The 20,458-nt window shown below is 45.9% G+C and overlaps 1 protein-coding gene and 1 long non-coding RNA gene across 2 annotated transcripts in view; one reads left to right on the forward strand and one right to left on the reverse strand.

Annotated features, from left to right (window-relative positions):
* The window catches only part of MET (MET proto-oncogene, receptor tyrosine kinase), an 89,795-nt gene extending 88,708 nt beyond the window's left edge, over nt 1-1,087 (reverse strand). The window contains exon 1 of the mRNA XM_049814427.1: nt 1,034-1,087. The gene's annotated coding sequence lies outside the window, so the exon portion shown is untranslated. The remainder of the gene's footprint in view (nt 1-1,033) is intronic.
* Nucleotides 1,088-9,252: 8,165 nt separating this feature from the next.
* LOC126044572 (uncharacterized) lies at nt 9,253-15,690 on the forward strand. The gene is made up of 3 exons (XR_007507718.1): nt 9,253-9,309; nt 10,056-10,198; nt 15,626-15,690. It is a non-coding gene; the product is annotated as an uncharacterized LOC126044572 (long non-coding RNA).
* The last annotated feature ends 4,768 nt before the right edge of the window (nt 15,691-20,458 follow it).

A 20,458-nucleotide genomic window follows, 5' to 3' on the forward strand; every position in this document is an offset into this window, starting at 1 on the left:
TTCAGCTACTCTATGGCTTTCTCGTTCGAGAAATGATGTGTGTTTCTGTAGTGCCAAGAGAGGATCCCAAGCAGGATTTCCCTTACACTAGATATTCCACAAGCACACGTGGAGATGCAGAACCTCTCCTCGCTTTCTGCCTGAAGCGAGTAAAGTCTAGACACACCACCGCCACACAGCAATCGTGGTACAAAGCAGATCACCCAGAGGTCTGGGACTCCCACTGCTGCAGCTCTGGCTACCCCTGCGCAGCATATTGCCGGCATCGGGTTCCCTTCGCGGCCGTGAAGGCAAGGCTGCTGCTCTTGCACAGCAGCCGGCTGTGCCAGTTAGTCTCTGGAGTCCTGGAAGCCAGATATGGGAGGCAGCAAGCTTTGAATTTCTCCTCCGAGTTGAAAAATACCGAGCAGTCGCTTGCGGATCATAGAAGAATGAGAGCAGGTGGGTTGGTCCCTTCAGTTGCATCGGACCAGCAGGAGGAGGTTACAGGTCGTCAGCTAAGGCACCAGAAAACTATAAATGCAGGAAAATCGGGATGGGAAAGGCAGTCCTGGGAGGACAACATTTGCCACTCAGTTTTGCATTCGTGAGCTGTTCATTGAACCTCTGCAAGGTTTTGGGCTTTCTGGCTGGCTTGCCCTGACTCAGTGTGCTCCATCCATCTACAGGGAGCTGCACTGCCATCTCCCCTGAGCAAACGACACCTCCACAAACCACTCTCCGGCCACAACATGTGCAATTTAGTTTAGCAGTAACGAACTACTATGCAGTGGTTATCCACTGGAGGAAAAAAAAAAAAGGGGGGGGACAAAAAAGCCCCATAGGATAATAAAGACAATTCATTCCCTCCCCACCAAAGAGGCAAAGAAGCTGACTCTCTTTTCTGTAAATAGAGAGATGAATGTTTTACACAACATTCCTTTTTCCAAATGATTCAGTTTGTATTAGAAGACAGTCAGAAACAGAATCATACAGTGCTGAAGAAGGATTAGAGCACACAAAGAACAAGCGATACAGTCATTCTCTAACTTACTTTGTTTTCAACATGCAGCTCCTGCCAAAGACTAGCTTTTTGCTCTCGCAGTGTATGATCTGTAAACATTTAACCAGCTCTTAGAGAAACATGTGAGACACTTTATCTTGCCCGATTATGTATCCAAATCCCTCAGATCTCCAACAAAAAAAAAAAAAAAAAAAAAAAGACACCATCCTCCTTTTGCTGGTGGACAATGCAAAACACCTGTAGGAGGAAAGCAAATGAAGCACCACACATGGCATAGGTTCTTTGGGAAGAGCGTGCGTTGCAGCTTGAATAACCTCCCACAGGTTACAAACGCACGGTTTGTTGAACATCGCTGTTTCTTGATTATTAATCCCTATTTTAAGACGTATGCGCGAAACTTCCAATTTCTAAGGAGCGCATTTAGCACGTATAAAGCCAAAGACCGCCTAATTCAACGCCGACATGGAAACGGCGACGGAATGCCATTACGCGGCGCGAATTATTTACCGTTTGAAGCAAATCCTGCTTTTCAAAAACGGGGAGAGAAAAGCCCAAACCGCACTACGAGCTCAAGGCAGCCGGTGAACGCCGACACGACCCCAAAGTCCAAATCCCCAACTCGGGGAGCCCTCCCGGCTCGCCCCGAGAGCTCCAGCCTGACGGAAGGCGGCCGGCCCGGCCCCCGCCAGCCCCCACCTCCGACCCACCGCTTCTTTCCCGGCTGCAACTTCCCCGTCGCTCCGGCGGACGGCCCCGCCGCCGGCAACCGCGGGGGCCGCCGCCGCCCCCAGCCCCGCTGCGCGCTCCTACCGCGCCCGCGGAGCGGCGAGGGGCGGCCGGCGGGGAGCGCGGAGCTCCCCGGGCAGCGCTGCCCGCCCGGCCCCTGCCCCTGCCCGCGGCAGCGACTCCGCGGCCGGCCGCCGGAGCCCGGCCGGGTGCCGGTGGCTCACCTGCCCCCGCGGCGCCCGCCCGGCGCGGAGGCTGCCTGCCCCGGGGAGGGAAGGCGGGCGGGCAGCGGCGGCCCCGCCAAGTTCCCGGGCGGGGCGGGGCGCGGCGCGGCGCGGCACAGCTCAGCACCCGGGCCGCTCCCCGTCCTTCCCCCGCTGCCGGCTCGGCTCGTCCCGCTCCCCGCGTCCCCCGTCCCGGCTCGCCCCCCTCCTCTCCTCCCCGCCGTTGCCGGTCCTTACCGGGAGCGGAGCGGGGTTGCGCGCCGGCACCGCCGCCGGAGGGGCGAGCGCTGCACCCCGGCGGGCTATAGCTCCGCCGTGCTCGCCCAGCCACCCGGCGCAGCCCGGCCCCGGCCCGGGCGGGGCGGAGCGGGGCGGAGCGGGGGCGCAGCCCGCCGCACCTCCGCGACCCGCTGCCCGCTCCCTCCCGCCCCGCCGGCCGCAGTCCCCCCGGCCTCCCCCCCCCCCGCCCCGCTGCCCGTCCTTACCTGGGGGCGGCGGGCCCCGGCGGGCGGGGGCTTCTCTCCTCCCTTCTCCTCCCTCCCTCCCTCCCGCCCGGCACCTGGGCTGCGGGGCGGCTCTGCGCGCCCTTCCCTCCGGCGCCTCCGCCGCGCTGGTGGCGGCTCCCAGCGGTAAATCAGCCGGTCCCCTCGGCTCCCTCCGCCCCTCCGGCGCGGTCCTGACCTGCCGGTGACTCACCACTTCGCAGGAGCCCGGGTGCGCGGCTAGGGGAGGGGGAAGAAGCCTGCCTCCCCCTCTCCCGGCCAGGCTCCCCCGGCCTGGGGGGGCGGGGGGGGGGGCAGGAGGAACGGCCGTCGCTCCCCGGACGGGCAGCAGCACCCACGAAGGGACGACCCTCGGTGGCCCTCATCCCGCACCCGGCGCTGTTTCAGGCCGAGCGGGTGCGGGCACCGCCGGCTGTCCGGGCCGGAGCGGTGCGAAAGCTCTGCCCTGGGAGGACGGGGCTTGGGCACCCCCGGAGCTTGTCCCCGGACCCCGCGGGCCGGGCGGGAGCCGAGGCGTCCGGGCCCGCCTTTGCCCCCGTCGCGGTGCCGGTGCGGGCCGCGCTCCGAGTATCCGTCCACCTGTAATCGGGAGCAAACGACCCGGCTTCGTCTAGGCCGTCGGATGGGTGCTTCGGCCGGGGTACTGGAGGGCACGGGCCGGGGGCTCTCCCTCGCGAGGTCTGCAAGGCGGACGGCGGTTTCGTCTCGCGGAGGCGCGGGGAAACCGAGGCACGGAGCCACGCCGTGTGCGCTAGCGGGGCTGCTGGGGGACTGCGAGTCTCGGCACCGGGGCCTGCGCCGGAGGACCCATCTTTTTTGTGGTAATGAGTTTCAGCAGCTACTGATCTAAACCAGATTTTAAGCGAAAGGCTCCGTATTCCAATACAAGTTATTGGAGACATCTATTTTCCCTTTGCATGCTTCCTTTTTTGGCCCCAACTCTGCTCCCCTTAATCATGCTGTTTAAACCGATGAATGTTTTGCATGAGTAAAGTACGAGGAACTGTAAGAAACACTGCCCAGTTTCATGATTAACCATGGGAAAAATGTCAGACCTTGCATCAAGACATTTTGGAAGGAAAATTAAATAAAGTATTGTATGCATTTGGTTTAGGCCTGGGGTGTCACCGGGATGCGTATCTAGACAAAGCTGTACATCAGAGCAAAATGCTTTTAAAAAGCAGTTAGCCGGCCTCCCGCTAATCTGCATCAGCAGCGCTTTCACAATTTGTTTATCTGTCTCCTCTTTCCTACGGGCTTTTTGGCACTAGCGATGAAGACATCCAACCTAGCTGTAAGCCAATTCTCTCTGCAAAAACAAACGTGTGATCGAGGCAGCGTGTAACCTTTTATGTGTTTAACTACTTGCGAAATTCGACAACAGGTAGCGAGAAAGGCAGCCCGTTTCAATAAGAAAGATGTAGGAAGGCTACAGGTGAGGTTATACGTATTGCCACCTCATTTCACGTATGTTAGCAATGCACTAAAAATTACAGCCAGTGAGAACAGAACCAGTCCCTTCTCCCGCTCCTTGAAAGAGAAAATTGCTGAAAAGTGACCGGCAATACAGATGTTCTGACTGATCCCATCTCACTTCTTTGAAGTCCCTGGAAATCTGTCCATTTACTTCAACGACCTTTACTTCAATTAATACTCGGCAGGAGTTAGAAAAGGAAGACCGAGAAGCAGCACACACAGTGCCAGCCCCCAGAGGGAAAAGCGTGGTTACGGCTAGATGTCCTGCTCGCTGGGTTTCAGTTAGTGATCAGTTAATCAGTGCGTATCCATACAGTTACACCAGATTTGGAAGAATCTTCCCTATTAGTTTTGAAAGAAAGTGATAAAGATTTCAGGCTGGTGTTCATCCTCTCAAGGACAGCCCCGCAGGTTATCTGTTCTCAGTCCGCTCCCCGTGCACCTGACCGGGCTGAACAGCCAGCGCCCGAGCTGTTATCAGTGGGACAGCCTGTGCTATTCTAAAGCTAACAAAAGGATTGTCACTAACGTAAAAAGGAGAAACAGATGTTTCCTTTCCATTTGGACCATGCTGATGCCATGTTATTTTAGGTTAGCTGTATGAGACAACTACGCTGCAGTGGGGCTTTGATAATCCTCAGATACTCCCTTCGCTGTGCTTGCCATGATGTGTGTGCACCATGAGCAGCTTCTCAGAGGCTTGAAGCACCTTTAAGGTGCAGGAACGGGTGAAAAACCACGACCTTCTTATTTATCATCCTGTTTTTCTTGTAACTTTTCCTCGCTTCTCTCTCCCCTTCAAAAGGAGCTGGGGCTCAGCACTCTGTTAAGGCGTCTGGCATAAGACGGCGTGGCACATTTTAGAAAGCTGACGGCACTGGAAAAAACAATTCAAAAGTGTAAAGGGAAGTCTGTCAGGGTGATCTATTCGGAGAGAACTGGAACACACCGGGGTGAGTATTGGCATGTGCTTCCCAGCCCTGACGTGTTTCGAGATAGAGACCTGATGAGCAAACACTATCACTTGTCCAAGGATACAAACATACAGTTAGAAAAATGAATTGCAAGGCTATGTGTAAGTTAAACTTTCAAACCTACAGATGAAGAAAGAAAACACGGGATGATTTATATTTCTGTGCCTTGGTAGTAGTGCATCCCCAATACACTCAGGGGCCCAGTTCAGTCCAACGGGTTTGATTGTGACTTGTGTTCAGAGCCTAAGAAACGACTTATCCTAACTACAGGTAGCAAAATGGAGTCTAAAGACCAGGTTCACCTAGGTACCCAACTTCTACTTAATTTCAATAAGGAGAAGATATTTAAATATCTCTGTAAGCTGGCTCTAACCACCATTTTTAGACCTGCAGCATCAAACATGGGTCTACTACGCATTTCTGCAAGACCACACGACACTATATGGCACACAGCTATACGGTACCATCAGTGGATTTGCTTTTTTGTCCTCCGCTGCAGTCATTCACACCTTTGGGAGCAGATATAAAATGCAAATGTCATTGTGACACTCCAGAGACATCTGACTTAGTGGGGCTTACTCATGAGTAAATGACTTCACAAGGAGCAAGACGGTGGAAAGGAATTAATTTAATGCTTAAGAACACACGAGACAAAGATCTCTAGACCTGAGCTTAGTAGTGGTGGGTGTCAGGTACCCTCCCGCTGCAGTACCCTGCAACGTGGACTGACAGTAGCTCGGTCTGAGTCTCCCTGGAGGGTGATACACAAAAAAAGAGCCTTAGATGACTACGCCCACCCCAACTGCCTTACAGACCAGTGATCCAAAGGTAAAACATCGGCGCAACAGCCTGCTGGGCTAATGTGTAACTGTAATTCCCGTAGACCCTTGTTTACTGGAAAGCAGCCTGGCTGCAAATGCCGGGGGCAGCTCAGGGAAGGGACTGTGCCTGAGGCACATTTCCCTGTGACTACTTTGTCCCTTCAAGTGACTCTGACATAAGCTGTCTTTCACTGCCTTTCTTGGGCTCAAAAAGCACATAGCGGGCAGGGACAGGCGGTGTTGACTGGGGGATTGGGCTCTGGAGAATGCGTGCCCGTGACGGTTGTTCTGCCTCTCTGGAAACCAGGCTAAATACCACAATTGCTACTTAGAACTGTAGGCTCCAAAGATTTGATCATCGCTGCGCTTTATGGCTATTTATTAGGCATTTAGGCATTTATTAACTAAGCCCATAGATTCTGCAAGCGAAATAAGTACTTTCTTATTTGTCTGTAAGAGGGTCAACAACGGCACCAGCAGAAATTTCAGCCTGTGGCTGAAGGTTGCAAAAGTCCTTTGCAAAGCCAGAAATAGAAGTCCACAGTTAGAAATCCTAACCTCTGACCACTGAGCTACCCTGCGCAGTTCTCCATTTGTATGGAAACACAGATTGTAACCAAAGGTGTTTCCACTCATTGCACCGTGGATCACAGGTGATTTCTTTTCTCTATTTATTCACTGAGCAAAGGGAAATCCTTTGTTTAACTTGATGGGGTTTTTCTCCTTATTTGTCTTTCTGGCTGTAAATGAACGTGACAACTGCGTGATTCCAAAATCCGAAGGGTGCAGGCAAGCAACTAACTGGATTACTTGAGAATGGAGGAAAATACGGATGGGGTTAGTGCATCTGAAGTCTGGATTGCCATGGGCCTGTGTCCCTGTTGTGCCAGCCCCAGAGCCTCAGTGACCACGTGGGAAGCTGGTACCTGGCATGGTATGGGAATCCAGCAAAAATTACTCACTCCAAAGAACAAAGATTAGTTTACAGACAGATCAGCTCTTCGAATCCATCTGCTGTGCAGTAACATGAGTGCTAGTGCCTGCAAAAGGACGAGATCAGAGACCGAGGAGGAGGGTGGGCTCGCAGCAGCCAAGATTTACGTTAGTTTAAACTGAGGAGGCACCTCACCCTCCGGAAAGCAGCAGGGGAACCGGGAGGAGATGGTGTGGATTGCAGCGCTGCTCCCCTCCGTAGCCCTTGCCTCCCTTCCTAGCGGCGTTGAAATATGTTAGATCCCTGAATGAGTATCTCTGAACGTACAAAACCGTGAAATCATTTCAGGGGTGGAAAGCTGAATGGTCTTTGTGATTCTGTGCTCACATCCCTGAAGTGGATACATACAAGCGCAGTAGCCCTCGGTGCATTCCCTGAGCTCACACAACAGAAGCAAAGGCTTTCCAGCACACGCTGTAGAGAACTTCTCTAGCACAGCTCGTCGGGAACTGCTTCAGGCAAAGCTCAGTGGCAAAACCCAAACCTAATATCATATACGTGCCACTTTGGCACAGTAGATTTGTTTGTATAACCGGAAACGAACCTGAGGGTATTCAAAAGTCAGATATTTACAAAGTGAGGAATTTGCCGCGTATTATATTCATATGTTCACTGGTATTGCACATTTAGTTGTCTTAAAACGGTCTGATAAGTGTACCTGTTTCTTGACATTCTTTTCAGTACATTTTAAATATACATACACACACACCTTATTTTGACTGCAAACCCGCTGCATTTGTCTTGTAGCAAAATCACTCTGCTTATGATATTTCCAGGATTAATTTTGGACCAACCGCTAGAAAGTTTCCAGAAGTCTCTTTTCAGTCTGGTCCCTGTGACTCAGGTGCAGCCTTTTTTTTTTCCTTCAGTTTGCTGTTTGTGTTTACAAAGGTCATACCAGCCAGATCGTTGGAAACAGAAAATCTGCCTATTTAAAAGCACGGGGACAAATCCTGCCTCCAGCTATGCGTGCACCTGGTGAGCAGGGGAAGGGTGTGACTGTACTAACATACGTGTGAGCACGCGTGAACAAACACAGTCCTGGTTCAGCCTGCTTTTGAAGGACATAAGCTTCACTAGAGATAATCAGATGCCTAAAGTTAAGCACATACCTAAGTTTGGTGATGCGGAGTGCCACGGGCGTTTGCAGCCTGGTTTCTGTGGTTGTGCTCAACATTGCAGGTCAGGAGGCAGCGCCGCAGCGTGCCGTTTGCACAAGTATTGCTGTTGGTGAGGTTGAAAGAGAACCGTCACCTTCAGATTTCTCCTTTGTCTGAAAGCATCTCAGAATGCTACTGCCTAAGGTAATGCTGCTGTAAGCGCTATCTCAGAGGAGTGAAACTGAGACATTTCAGGAAAAAAAAAAAAAAATCCCTTTATTTTCTTCTTACTTAATTCTTGCATTTATAGCACTTTGCCTGTTATCAGATTAACTCGAAGATTTTTTGTCAATAATTTTTTCAACATGTGAGAGAGAGGAAAGCACTTTAAAACCAGAAATTGTCATTGTAAAACTTCATAAAATGCCAGGGAGTACTTGAAAAAATAGATCCTGTATCGACCTGTATTTCCTTGGCATACTGTTGACCAGGCATTAAGTGGAAAGAAAGGAAAGGCATTACAGAACGTGTTTGGTAACGAAATCAATTGCATACACCAATGTTTGCAGGCTTGGGAGCTTGCATTTTAGCTCTCGGTAACTACCAAAGTGGAGGTCTTTGGCAAAACCTCAGACTGATGTAGCTTATAGCGGGAATTTGCCTGGCACGCTTAGTTTTGGAGAACTGTGCCTAGGTTTCATCATCATCTTTTCACCACCTCTAGGGGCTTATACACAGAATTGTTTGTTGGTTTGGAAAACCTGTTCCATTAGGCACATATGAGTGTATCGAATTTGTCTTCTACATGGCCATGAAGAAGAAGAACACAGTTCTAAAAACTCATCGTGGCTTTTTACTTAGTCTCATTAAATATGAGCTATTTCCCAGATGTGGTTTAGAATGTGTTGCATTTTATGTACAATACCTATTCTGATACATTTTAAAAAATAAAGAAATGTATTCTGTGACCAAGCCAGTTTATTGTAAGTCAGACCTGGATTTGGTTCATTATCATTAAAGAATCTGCATTTTAAGTTAACTTTAGAATAACATTGTTGATTCTGTAATGATGTAAGTATATGGTATTTGCCAAAAGCTGTATTTCATAAGGCTGATTTAAGATACAGCCCAACTCATAAGAATCTTGATAGGAGATTATTCCTTTCAATAACTTTCATAATTTAATTAGACACATGTGCTGATTATGAGTGTAATACTATGGAGAATGAAGTCAACGTTAAAATCCCATTATTTTAAATTAGGCAGGAGCACACCCATACTGTGTAGCCAGGAAATATTTATGCCCTTAACAATACGTCTATACTGATAGCAATATGTTTCTTCAACAACAACAAAAAAAAGTAAAGATCAGACTGTCCTTGTATTATTATTATTAAAATTTTACCATTTATATTCCTTTGGGAGCTAGTAACACTGCTGCATAACACCCAGAGAGAAAGCACGTTTAACATACCAGCAAGGACTCAGGTGAGTTTAAAGTTTAACTTTGGGAACATTTTCAAATCAAATGAAACAAGGAGTTTCTAGGTAATACTGAGCCAAACCAAAAGTGATTACTTCAGCACTGTCATTTTATGTTTCTCTTTTCTCTATCTGCTGAGAGTTTTTTAACAAAGGCAAAATTCAAAGTTAAAATGTGGGTTTTGTAAGAACACCTTCCTGATTTCGGTCACTTTCATAGATTTAATTTTATCTCTAAGAAGGAACAAAAGCACCCCACGAAGAACTGGGCAGCAGGGAAGAGGGGACCAGTAGGACAAAACCCATCCAGCTCAGGAGATTTAGCCATATAATGAGTACATCAGAAGTGAGGAACTGGAAGGTGATGCTTTTTTCCAAATTAAATTGCGGTACTCGCCCTGCCTATCTGTCTGCCCAGCCAGCTGCAGAGGGCCAGGGAAGGCTTGGGCATCGTGTGCTGCTCTTCACCCAGCTCGGTGGTAGCTGTGCCTCTGTGCCAGTCCCTCATAGATATGGTGACTGTGTCTGCCCTCGTTTTGGCAGGGGTGTTTTTAATAGCATGCTCATTATACAGAAATATTTTCATTTGACAGACAATTTAAATGATCCTATAACAGCTGCAATTACCATCAGGACAAATCCAGCTCTGATTGACTCCCACATTAGCTCCCAAAGTTTGACTCCCAACGAAGAGACAAGAAAGATTTTACCCTTTCTTTCTTCTTTCTTACATGCGCTCTTCCCCCTTATAGCTGTCTCCCATGCTAACATACTGAAGAACATCTCAAACTTCTGCTGTCTTAATCCTCCCCAAAAATCACTGCTGAGAAGTGCTATTAGCTTCATTTTACTGACAAGGGACTGAGGAACAGAGAAAACCACTGTCTTGTCTAAGGTAAGACAGGAAGGAAACCTCTAGAGGAGCAGAGGGAGGAAAGTAGGTCTAATATAGAATTATCTTTCTGAAGGTCTAAAAAACCTAAAGGAAACTTTTTTTTTTTTTTTTTTTTGATGCCAAATAATTTTTTTTTACTCACATAGGTCAGGGAGGTAAGCCGCATGTGAAAATAAAATTAAAAAGACAGCTTTGAAGTTGGGACCTTGAGTTGTGAAACTAATTCTGAATATTTTGCCAACGTTGTGTTGTTAATCTATACATTCGTAACTTATTTGCTCAGCCAGCTGCTCACACGACTGCTTGTTTGTGAAATCCAGGGATTTTTGTCTGCAACCATTTCTTGAGAAACAGGGAAGAAATCAGAGTTATTTGGATCATCTGCCTTGAGCATCCTGGCCACCAGATGAGGGAAGTCACCTCGGTCGCCCTGGTCAAGTCAGCTTGTGAGGTCAGCTGGCCACTTTGAAGCATCCAGGTCACTTCAGCCCATCCTCTCAGTCCCCTGAGAAATAAAGGATCGGTTCTGCGAAACTCAGAGCTTGTACTGAAGGCAATGCAGGAAGATTGGCCATTCATGGGGGGTTTTCAATTTCCTCTGAATGTGCAAGCCTAGGCAGATCTTTTACATCTTAAAGTAGTTTTTAATGCTTTTCTCAGAGCTGAAATGTATTGCAAACATTTTGCTGGTATGTGTTAGTGCTCTTTAATGACAATAATGATGTAATAACTGTTAACATTATCTTAGAAGGCTGCGATGTGTCTCATTGCACACATCCTATTGGCATTAATCAGGGAAGAGGCCTAATCTCAACCCAAACATGTCAGGGTGGTGGCTGGGGTGGAGGTGTGGCTGGAGATAAAAAGGAAAGGCTGCTCCTTTCTAGGAAGGAAAGGAAGGTCTCCAGCCCCATCACCCCGCTGTGGGGTGGCCTCTGCGTTAGGGGTGGGTTCGCCTCTGCTCCCAGCCTCTCGCCCCATCTGGGCAAGACCCAGCTCGCTTCACGTGCCTTTAGAGATGCCGGAGGTAGGGACCTTGTCAGCCTGGTCTCCTTTTATAGTAAACGGCAGCACAGATAAAAACATCTGAGAAAGTAATTCAGTGCATCTACAATACAGATCGCTTTATTTTTCTTCATCTGCTACATTCAGGATGCAGGACATCTAATGCTTCCTATCTGGGTCTCGGTTACAGGCGGGGAGTCAGACAAGAAGAGCCCAGCTTTTTGCCTGGGGTGCTGTGAGGGAAGCACCTAGGCAAATGCAAGTGGTGGAATTTTCAAAACCAATTAATTTAGATCAAGACTCAATGGAAATACTTCTGCTAAGTTTTGTTATCTCCAGTGCTGTCCAAGAGATTTTGAAGCAGGTCATTTTGGTTTTGAGGGTTAAAGTAGACAAAAGCTACAGATAAAAACATAAAACCCCAACACTTACACAGCTCCTGAATTTCTCCTAAATTTCGTGTCTCAAGACTGCTGATGTTTTTTCTCATTATGGAAGGTAACATTAGACCTCACTGCAGAGTTCTGTCTCTTTTTTTAAGATTAAAGATGCAGTAAAGTATACAGGGATAATTTCACTAGTTGTGATAATTAGTAAAGGCACGGCTAATGAGATACCCTTGGACTACCGATCTACTTCTGCCACAGCAGTTTCGGAGATGCCTCTTAAATGGACACCAAGAGATGGCAGAGATTTTGGCTCATGGACCGCCTTGTTTCTCTTCTGCTCTTCATATCCTGGCAGTTCCAATAGTCTGATCAACATTCACGTTGCACGGAGCAGGTTGCCATTTTTTAAATTTGAAAGTTTCCAGTAAGGGATTTCCTAATCAAACCTTGACGTTTTTTCACCAGCTTGAGTGTAAACCTCACATGCCTCTTTCCTGGATGGGAAGCATCCTCCCTGCCTTTTCCAGGGATTCAGAGCTGGTTCTGCCTGTCCTGATACTCCCGCCCGGTCTTAGAGCCGAGCGCCGCTACTCTGAGCACCTACGGGTGGGTTTGGAAGGCTGCAGAGACCTCGCTCGGTCAGAACCTGTGATTTAGAGGCAGGCCAGGTGTCAGCATCTGGACGTAGGTCTGAGGTGGCGGCGTGCCTCAGGCTTGTAGCAGGACACAGGTGACGAAGGTCCGAGGAAGGCTGAAAGCTGTGCCTTAAGCGGGTTCGACCTGAGCTGCTGGAGACGGGAGATGTTCACAGAGAAGCTGAAAGACTGACTCGGACAGAGAGGTGAGGTGTGTCTTGCAGGTGCTGAGACTCATTTTAGATGTCTGCGTGTTTCCTGAGCTGGCTGACGGCGTCAACTACACCTCCACGCAGTGTGGCCTGAGCACCCGGCTCACGCGCGGACACCTGCAGGAGGGCACCTCGGGGTGGGTGCCTTCATCACTGGGCGGTCTGGAACGGCAAGAGAGCTGGGACCACGGCCGAGACGTTACGTGTGGGTGAGATTGCCCCAGGAGAGAGACCAGACAAAGGGATGAAGAGGCAGAGCCATGTGCAGAGCTGGAGAAGGAGAGGAGAAGACCACGCTGAGGAGCGGTCGGGAGGGAAGGAAGAGGTACAATCTCAGACGTGAGTTTCTGAGAAGAGGACTGTAGCTGCCACGGAGCCTCACCGGTTGTTTCGGAAGGAGGGGACAGGTCAATCTAGCCAACTGTGCAGCTTTTGCTCCGAGAGGTGGCTAGGAAATCCCAGCGTCGGCTCTGCTGAGAACGGCGCCATTTGTGTGTTCGTGGCCCCACATCCCTGACGTTTATTGAAGGGCTTGCGAGAATAAGGGAGGAAACCTCACGCCGGACGTAGAAAAGACTGGAACCGATATACTGCGTTTAAATAAGATTGCATTAATTAATCATCCTCCTGGGAATCCGCCAGGTCCCGAAGGATGCGGTCTATCCAACCGCATCAATCTTCTCCACGTGACGGCAACTCTGCGCGGGCCACCCGGCTCCGCCGCGGCGCAGAGCCAGCAGCCGGGGCGATGGCCACCACCGCGGCCCTCGGCACGCAGCGGAACAGCCCGCCGGCAGCCTCACGGCCGGTGCGAAGGCAGCGGCAGCCAGGGAATTCAAACGAAACCGCTCGTCGAATTCCACATGACCTTTTCCTTCAGTTGCTATAGGGGCGTTGTGTTTCCTGGGGAAGACTAGAGCAGGACAAGGGTGTCTCTGCCTTTTGGTATTCTTAGTAGTTCTGCATCCTTAGTGTTTTTAAAAATACAATGCAGGTATGTTTTCATGAACATAGGCACGTGTTTTGTATTCCACTTTCTAAAGGAGGAGCTTTTTATTGAAGAGATCTGATATAAGCAAACATAGGCCCAACATTCAGTATTTTTGCTAAATAACAGACTCAAGGCTTTCTAAATAAAACTGAAATAGGGAGAAATTACCATTAATTTTTTATTTTACTTTTACTACTGTAAATGAAAGTAGGTTTTGAGGACTGGCTGATTTCAGGGTGGGGCGTTCTGATTTCTGTGCAGGATATGATCAAATCTGAATTCAGCATCCTTCACAAGCCTCCGTAGGCACCCCGGCACTGAACACCCAGGAACACGACAGATGCCTCACAGGAAGCCAGCTCCTCATCTTTACACAACAGTTTCTGCCTTTTCTTAGGAAAATAATATTTCATTGTCAGGTTTTGGAAACGAAGGAGATATCTCAAATAATTCCCCAATTTTTTCAAAACTGAGGTGATAAATATCGCAATGACATGCAGATATTTTAAAGGAAAATTAATGTTTCAGGGTGCGATACTAAGAAAACTATGACACTGCCACCTCGTGGATTCTGAGATAATATCTAGATCGTATTTTACCATCATTATTTACATACTGGCATAAATGTGTGTCACACTTCATGGCCAAATAATAGCTCATTTCTTACCCACAGAATTTTGAAATATAGAATCCATATTTTTGTAAATATTTAAGCTTCTAATTATATATACGAGCATCTTACTTTGATTTACGTAAACAACTCTGTAAGTTAAGTTCCTAACGTTTCCTTTCTGTTTGAAAGTTAGGAGGCATATTCTCACATGAGTAGTGCCTTAAAAAGCAACTGTAGCCTAAACTTGCCAATTAGTCCCTCTATAGCATCCACAAAAGCTAATGCTGTATTGAGATGGAGTGATTCTTGCAAACTGTGCCTGAGATTTAATTCTTCTAAAATTGTTGAAGACTGCTAATATAAGGAATAAAAGACTTCTCCATGTGTAATTGTTCATTGTAATATAAACTGAATTCCATAATTCACCTCTGACAAAGTCTAGGGTATGTGCACCCAAGGAATTCTTTCACCTGTGGTTTTCTGGTACATAAACAACGTGGACCGAGAAGTGGCCTATGCTATTGGACCCAATGAATCAAGAAAGAATGAAAAAAACCACCAGAATCTCTTTTTTCCCCGAAGGATCTGAACCATTCTGCCAGCACATCACCAGTGACTGCCTAATGAATCAAGGCATGAGAAAAAGAAAAAAACATATTATGGCAACTTCAGTGCTGTCCTTGCTTTTTGAGTTTACCAAGAACAGCATCAGGATGCCCAAATCCCATATGTGTGGGAGCCAATAACTGAAGCAGAGCTTCTTGTAAAACATTGCTGCAGCTTGATGTGCAGCATGACTCTCTTCTGAGACCAAACTATTGGCAGCTGTAATAAACCAGTGATATCAATATTTGTATCAAGACAGCTCTTCCCTTTAGGGGAATGAAAAATAGCACTTCTGCATATTTAAAATCAGCTACGAAGACATTTGTGAAAGAAGAGCTGTGGTGCTATAAAAAGACAATGCAGAAGCTAGGGGAAGGGCCTTAAACCCCTTAAATAAACAATGCCTGAAGACTGCTTTAGTAGAAAAATGGGAAAACAGACACCATCACTGAAATAAACTCCATTATGGTTCATATTTAAGCCTAGACAGTGATTCATACTGTTTCACTAGACTCAGCATGCTGCAAAAGGCACTTGAAATAATTAACACTTAGAATTAAACTACTTAGATTTCACATCATCAAACATTTAACTTTCTGTAATTCCCTCTGCAGCTGTGATTTATTTGCATTTATTATTTTTTCTATTTACCAGTTCTCAGTTGCTTTTTAAGTTGCTCATACTTCCTTCTTCTGTAAGTCTGAACACTGGCTTATTGTTTTGGTTTTAGCTCTTGCATCTTACTCATACTCACACTTCTGCTGGCTAGTTAAAAAAATGCATTGCATCAAATATGGTCCTCAAATTGCTGAAAGGAGTTTTCTGTTTATTTTTTTAATCATTGCTTTTGCCTTACTTGTTATTCATAACATGCTTACTCATTACTGCAGTTGGATTGTTTAATGTTGGCAAGAATATCACTAAATATATTTTTCCTATTTCTCTCACAAAAAAAAATTCATTTTGTTTTGATAAGGTTTAAGAAAGAACACATGTGAAGAGGAAGTCTCATTATATCCGAAAGCTTGTATCAAGAAATATAGATCAATATGACAAAGTTAGTGAATTTGTGGAGACAAAGGCCCGATAGATAACTTGAGAAGAATAGACCTGGGAAATATTAGAAAATTCACCAGCTTTGACAAAATGCACTTTGAAGGTATGGTTTCACTGGGGAACTTCAGAAAGTATTTATAGCCATAGTAATGAAGGAGAGGTCCAGGGAGACGCACTGACTACATAAATACATAAAAGTTACTACTTTGGATCAGGACAAAAGTCAAAAAACCCCACCAAACTTCTGACTTTCACCCACAGCATACGTTTGGGGAAGAAGCACAAGAATAAGGCAAATGTACAGGGACGTTTTCCCCAGTTTTCCTGCCCAGTTTCCAACAGTCTGTGGCTGGAGAACTTCCTGAGCCAGCTGCTGATCCCTCAGGCTTTTGTTTCATTGCTGTTGATGGACATTTCTTTCATCCATTTTTCCTATCACATTTTGTACTTGTGTATACTTCTGGCCTTCAGCATCCTCTGCCAATGAGTTCCACTGTTCGACTAGAATCTGTGTGGAAAAAAACCTGCAGCGCTTCCTCCTGTGTGTTTTAACCCCTCTGCCTTGTCATTTTGTTTGATCTCCTCTCCTGTATTTTTAGAAATACTGAATATTTTTTCCTTACATCTTTTTTCTCTGTGATACTTTCATTTCTTTGTACCTCTTACATTTCCCCCTCGTTGTCACTTTTCCAAGCTGGCAAATCCTAAACAATTTAGTCTCTTTTTTTGAACATCATCCTTGACACTGTATTCAAAACCTTTCTCTAGTTCCACCATGTTTTAATGTCAGTCCCAGAAGCCCATGAAAACAAATCTTTTCCCAACCAATAAACTTTCCTTACTAGTAATATAATGTTTCAGGTTTTGAGAATATACAGGTTTCTTTTGGAGTATGTTTTCATTCAAAGTTACGCCAAGAGTTCATCACTCAGGTCTCAGAAGCCAAATTAATGCAAGCTGGGTGTGAACTGCACACCCACATGTGCACAATTGTTTCTTCGTTGTTTTTACAATTTATTGCATGTATCTGGCTGCATAATTCCTAGCCCTTGTGCTTTCTCAGTCAATTTAGGGAGAATTTGTTTATCCCTCAAGGGAAATTATGGGAAAGTACTAGCAGACTATCAGCTTTCGACTGAGTTAGTCAGCATCCTCGCTGCACAATACCAGGTTAAAAAAAAAATACAGGTCTAACTGTAGTCTGCAGTGGGATAATTTACTTGCTCTCAAGGTCCTTCCAAAGGAGGGTAACATTGTTTGTTTGTGTGTGTAGGTGGACTTTAGGGTTAAAATTTGAATAAGAGCTTTGGTTTATACTGCTGTGTCTTCACAGTCTATTCGGGTGAAGATTTTTACTAACCTTCTGAAAATGCTGCTGTTATTACCCTTCCTGTGGTTGGTATTTGTTGAAATAGTTACAGTGGGAAGCACAGAGCGTTCTTGGATTAAACCCTGGAGTAAAGACAAAAGGTGCTGGTCAACACCTCTGAAAGGAGCAGGGGGCTCGGAAGAAACCAAGTGCTTGGATCTGCCTCCTCTGGATACCCACCAGTGCTGTTTAAGTTGACATAAGCCCCCTGATTTCGTTGATGAGCTGCTTTTCACAGAGCTCATCACCTCAGAATTCAAAACATAAAGCTCAAGCTCCTGTAATTGCTGAAAATGAGATTCACCGCACCTAATTTTGAGAGTGTGAAAGCCTGGTATGTAATGTAAACTAGTCAAATCATATCCGTAGTCAATGAAAAGAGATGGCTCCATCTGGAGAGCAACCATTCTGCCTGCTTTAGACTTCACTTCCAGCGTGCCCTCAGCAGCCCAGACAACACCGGTAGAGCTGACTTCTTAGAAAGTTAGTGTTGATGGTAGGCGATTCCCATCCTGAGAGCCATTGTGGGCTAATACTCAAATGGAAAACAAACTTGCTTGCAAAGGGACAAGACTACAGCAAGTGAGAAACCTGAGGGGAAACTTGAAACATAACCTAGATGGTCATATTATTCTCCTCAAGAGAGCTGGAGTCAGCTCGTAACTGCACTCCTCACTTGAAGTGCAAACTCTAGGAGTGGAAGGATGGTTGTAACTCAAAGTCTTAAAAAAAAGGTACAACCCAGAAAGATGTACATTAAAAAGATAAGTCAGCAATGATTCTCAGAGAGCAGATACCAGACATCATACGTAGGCGTATGTTGGCAGCTTCAGCTTTTCTGTGACATTTTTCAGAACCGGTACCTATTTACTTCCCGACAGCTCTGGGAGCGGACGTGTGGACATCTGCTCTGGCGTGGCTGGGTTCAGAGGCAGGACGAAGTGAGGTGCTCCTAGCTCCAACCCTTCGCCTTCGTTACCTTCCCCCAGGGGCACACCTTACCTCTCAACCAGCAGGTTTGGGCCAGGGCGCTCAGAGGCCGCGCGGCTGTGCTGCAAGGCAAGGCTTCGCCATACCTAAAACAGTCGCCGTGGGGCTAGCTTCTCCTTAAGGCAGTGGCTCTTGTTTCAAGGCTGACTCCCAGCACTGCAGGATGGAAACACGTCGGTTAATGCAACGCTTCGCATAAACTGAAGAAACTACCGTAATACTTCAGAGAGTGGAAAGATGCTATAAAAGTCTGTTTGGAGGCAAGATGACACCATAAATTCCAGAAAGAACCTTACAGGGCAAAAATACAGAAAGAAAGTAAGAAAATAAATAAAACGCTTAAGGCAAAATTGAAAGCCAAACTGTGAGAATATTTTGAACCTTACAACTGTAATTAACTATTTGAAGAGGCACGATGGTTTTCATAAAGGCAGCGAGGGCTTCTGTGATTAGACAACCATAAAGCTAGTTTGTTGCAGAGTTTGATAACAAAATTTTTCCTGATAGACATCTGGGCTTTAAACAGTATTTTGGAGAAATCTGAGCCCTGGAAATGATTTTGGAAGGGTGTTGCAAAGAGATTTCATCATCTTGCTTCAAGGAAGTCAGCTTTATGATTTTTTTTATACTTTGCAGTGCTTCATTTTAGAAGGGAAACTTTGAAAACTTGAATAAACAGAATCTTTTTTTAAAAGTGAGTTTTGAGGAATGATTTAGCAATTTTTTGTGGCTTACCTTTTTGTACAGAAATAACCATTTTCTGGAGGAAAAATATACTGTCTCCCAAGTAAACTTCCTTGGTTTCCTAAAAAGAACATTGTTTTCTGCAAGGATGGTGCAAATATTATAACGATGGACACCTTGAGCTTATCACTGCTCATTTTTTAATTACCCTAAATATTAGTTGATTTTTTATTACTTGAAATAAACATTAGAGTTTAAGAACAGGAGTGATTACTGTCATCTCAAGTCTCATCTTGCCATTTTGATGTTCTGTTTTAGAAAGAAGTTCCAGATGTTAATTATGCACTTATAACTGACACCTGCCATGATACATTCTAACTTGTGCTCTAGAAAACACAGGAAAACACACACAGAATAAAATTATGCAGTATCAGTTGTAACCAGTCTATAATCTACAATACCAAGGGACAGAACTACCTGCAGGTCTTCTTTTTCAAGGCACCTGCATGATGGGCCACCATTATACTCATCACTGAATCCAATCTTTCCTTTACCACAGGAAGGACATCCCAGTTTAAAAAGAAGCTCTTTTTTTTCCTGAGTTCCTCTGAAACAGCACCAAGAGACCTGTACATAGGTATTCCATAAAAAGGTTCATAGAGAGTGTTGTAAGACACAGTTTAGGAGTAGAGGGATTTGTCTTCAGCACATTTACATGCCGGTGTCATTTTATTTGAAATTACCTTTATGCTTAGTATAAATATATTAAAAAAATATATATATTTACACAGACTTCTTTTTTTCCAGATGAAGGGAATGGTATTAGTAGATGGCTGTTCATGTAATCAGGCTTTGTCTGAATGTGAAGACTGGAGAACCTCTTATGTTATATAGGTACATAATCTAATCGTGCCATTATTATTTGTTGGCTTTCTGTATAGCTGAAGTTCTGATTACATTTCAGCTGTAAGGATGCAATTAAGTTCATGGATAAGACTTTGCTGCTGGCTATCCTGTCTTGCTTTTCACAGAAGCATTGCTCTTGTTACTTTAAGAAATACGAGAGATGAACACATATTATTTCAGGCAGCCGTAGCATAAGAAGTTTACAGAGTTGAGTTATTTACAGCCATGAAACAGGGAGTGGTTGTTTAAAATTTTACTCCCTGAAGCAATGTCGCTGTAAGTCTGAATTTTTCTTTCTTTCTAAAGAACATAATTACGTTCTCCCTAACACCATTGCACCATGGACTGCGATGCTCTGACAGAGGAACTATTTCTCAGAGCAAAAGGATGGCCCCTTCGGAACTGCTCAAGGGAGATGTGGAAAGGTACAAGGTTTGACAGTGTTTCTGTGGTCTGAACATGTTCACTTGAAACCAGGCTAAGACTTGAAATGGTTTCAGAAGACAGCAGTTGATGGATGGTTATACCCAGGACTGAACCTCTTCTTCATGTTTTACACAACAAAACTTAATGACCAGTGTTCTCGGCAATAAGGAACTGCCCTTCTTGTAATGAGCTTCATTATGAACTGTAAAATTGCCAAGAACCTTAAATATTTTGACCCGTTATAGTCCATGCCTCCTTAGCTCTGTTGTTGCCAGTACTTGGCATAACTAACCTAAAACTAGCTTGGAAACAACTCTCAGGACTGGAAACACTCACAGTGAGTTTAGTGGAGATGTATCCTAGGATCCCCAAGACATT

Source organism: Accipiter gentilis, chromosome 11, assembly GCF_929443795.1.
Source record: "Accipiter gentilis chromosome 11, bAccGen1.1, whole genome shotgun sequence".
Taxonomy (NCBI): Eukaryota; Metazoa; Chordata; class Aves; order Accipitriformes; family Accipitridae; genus Astur; species Astur gentilis.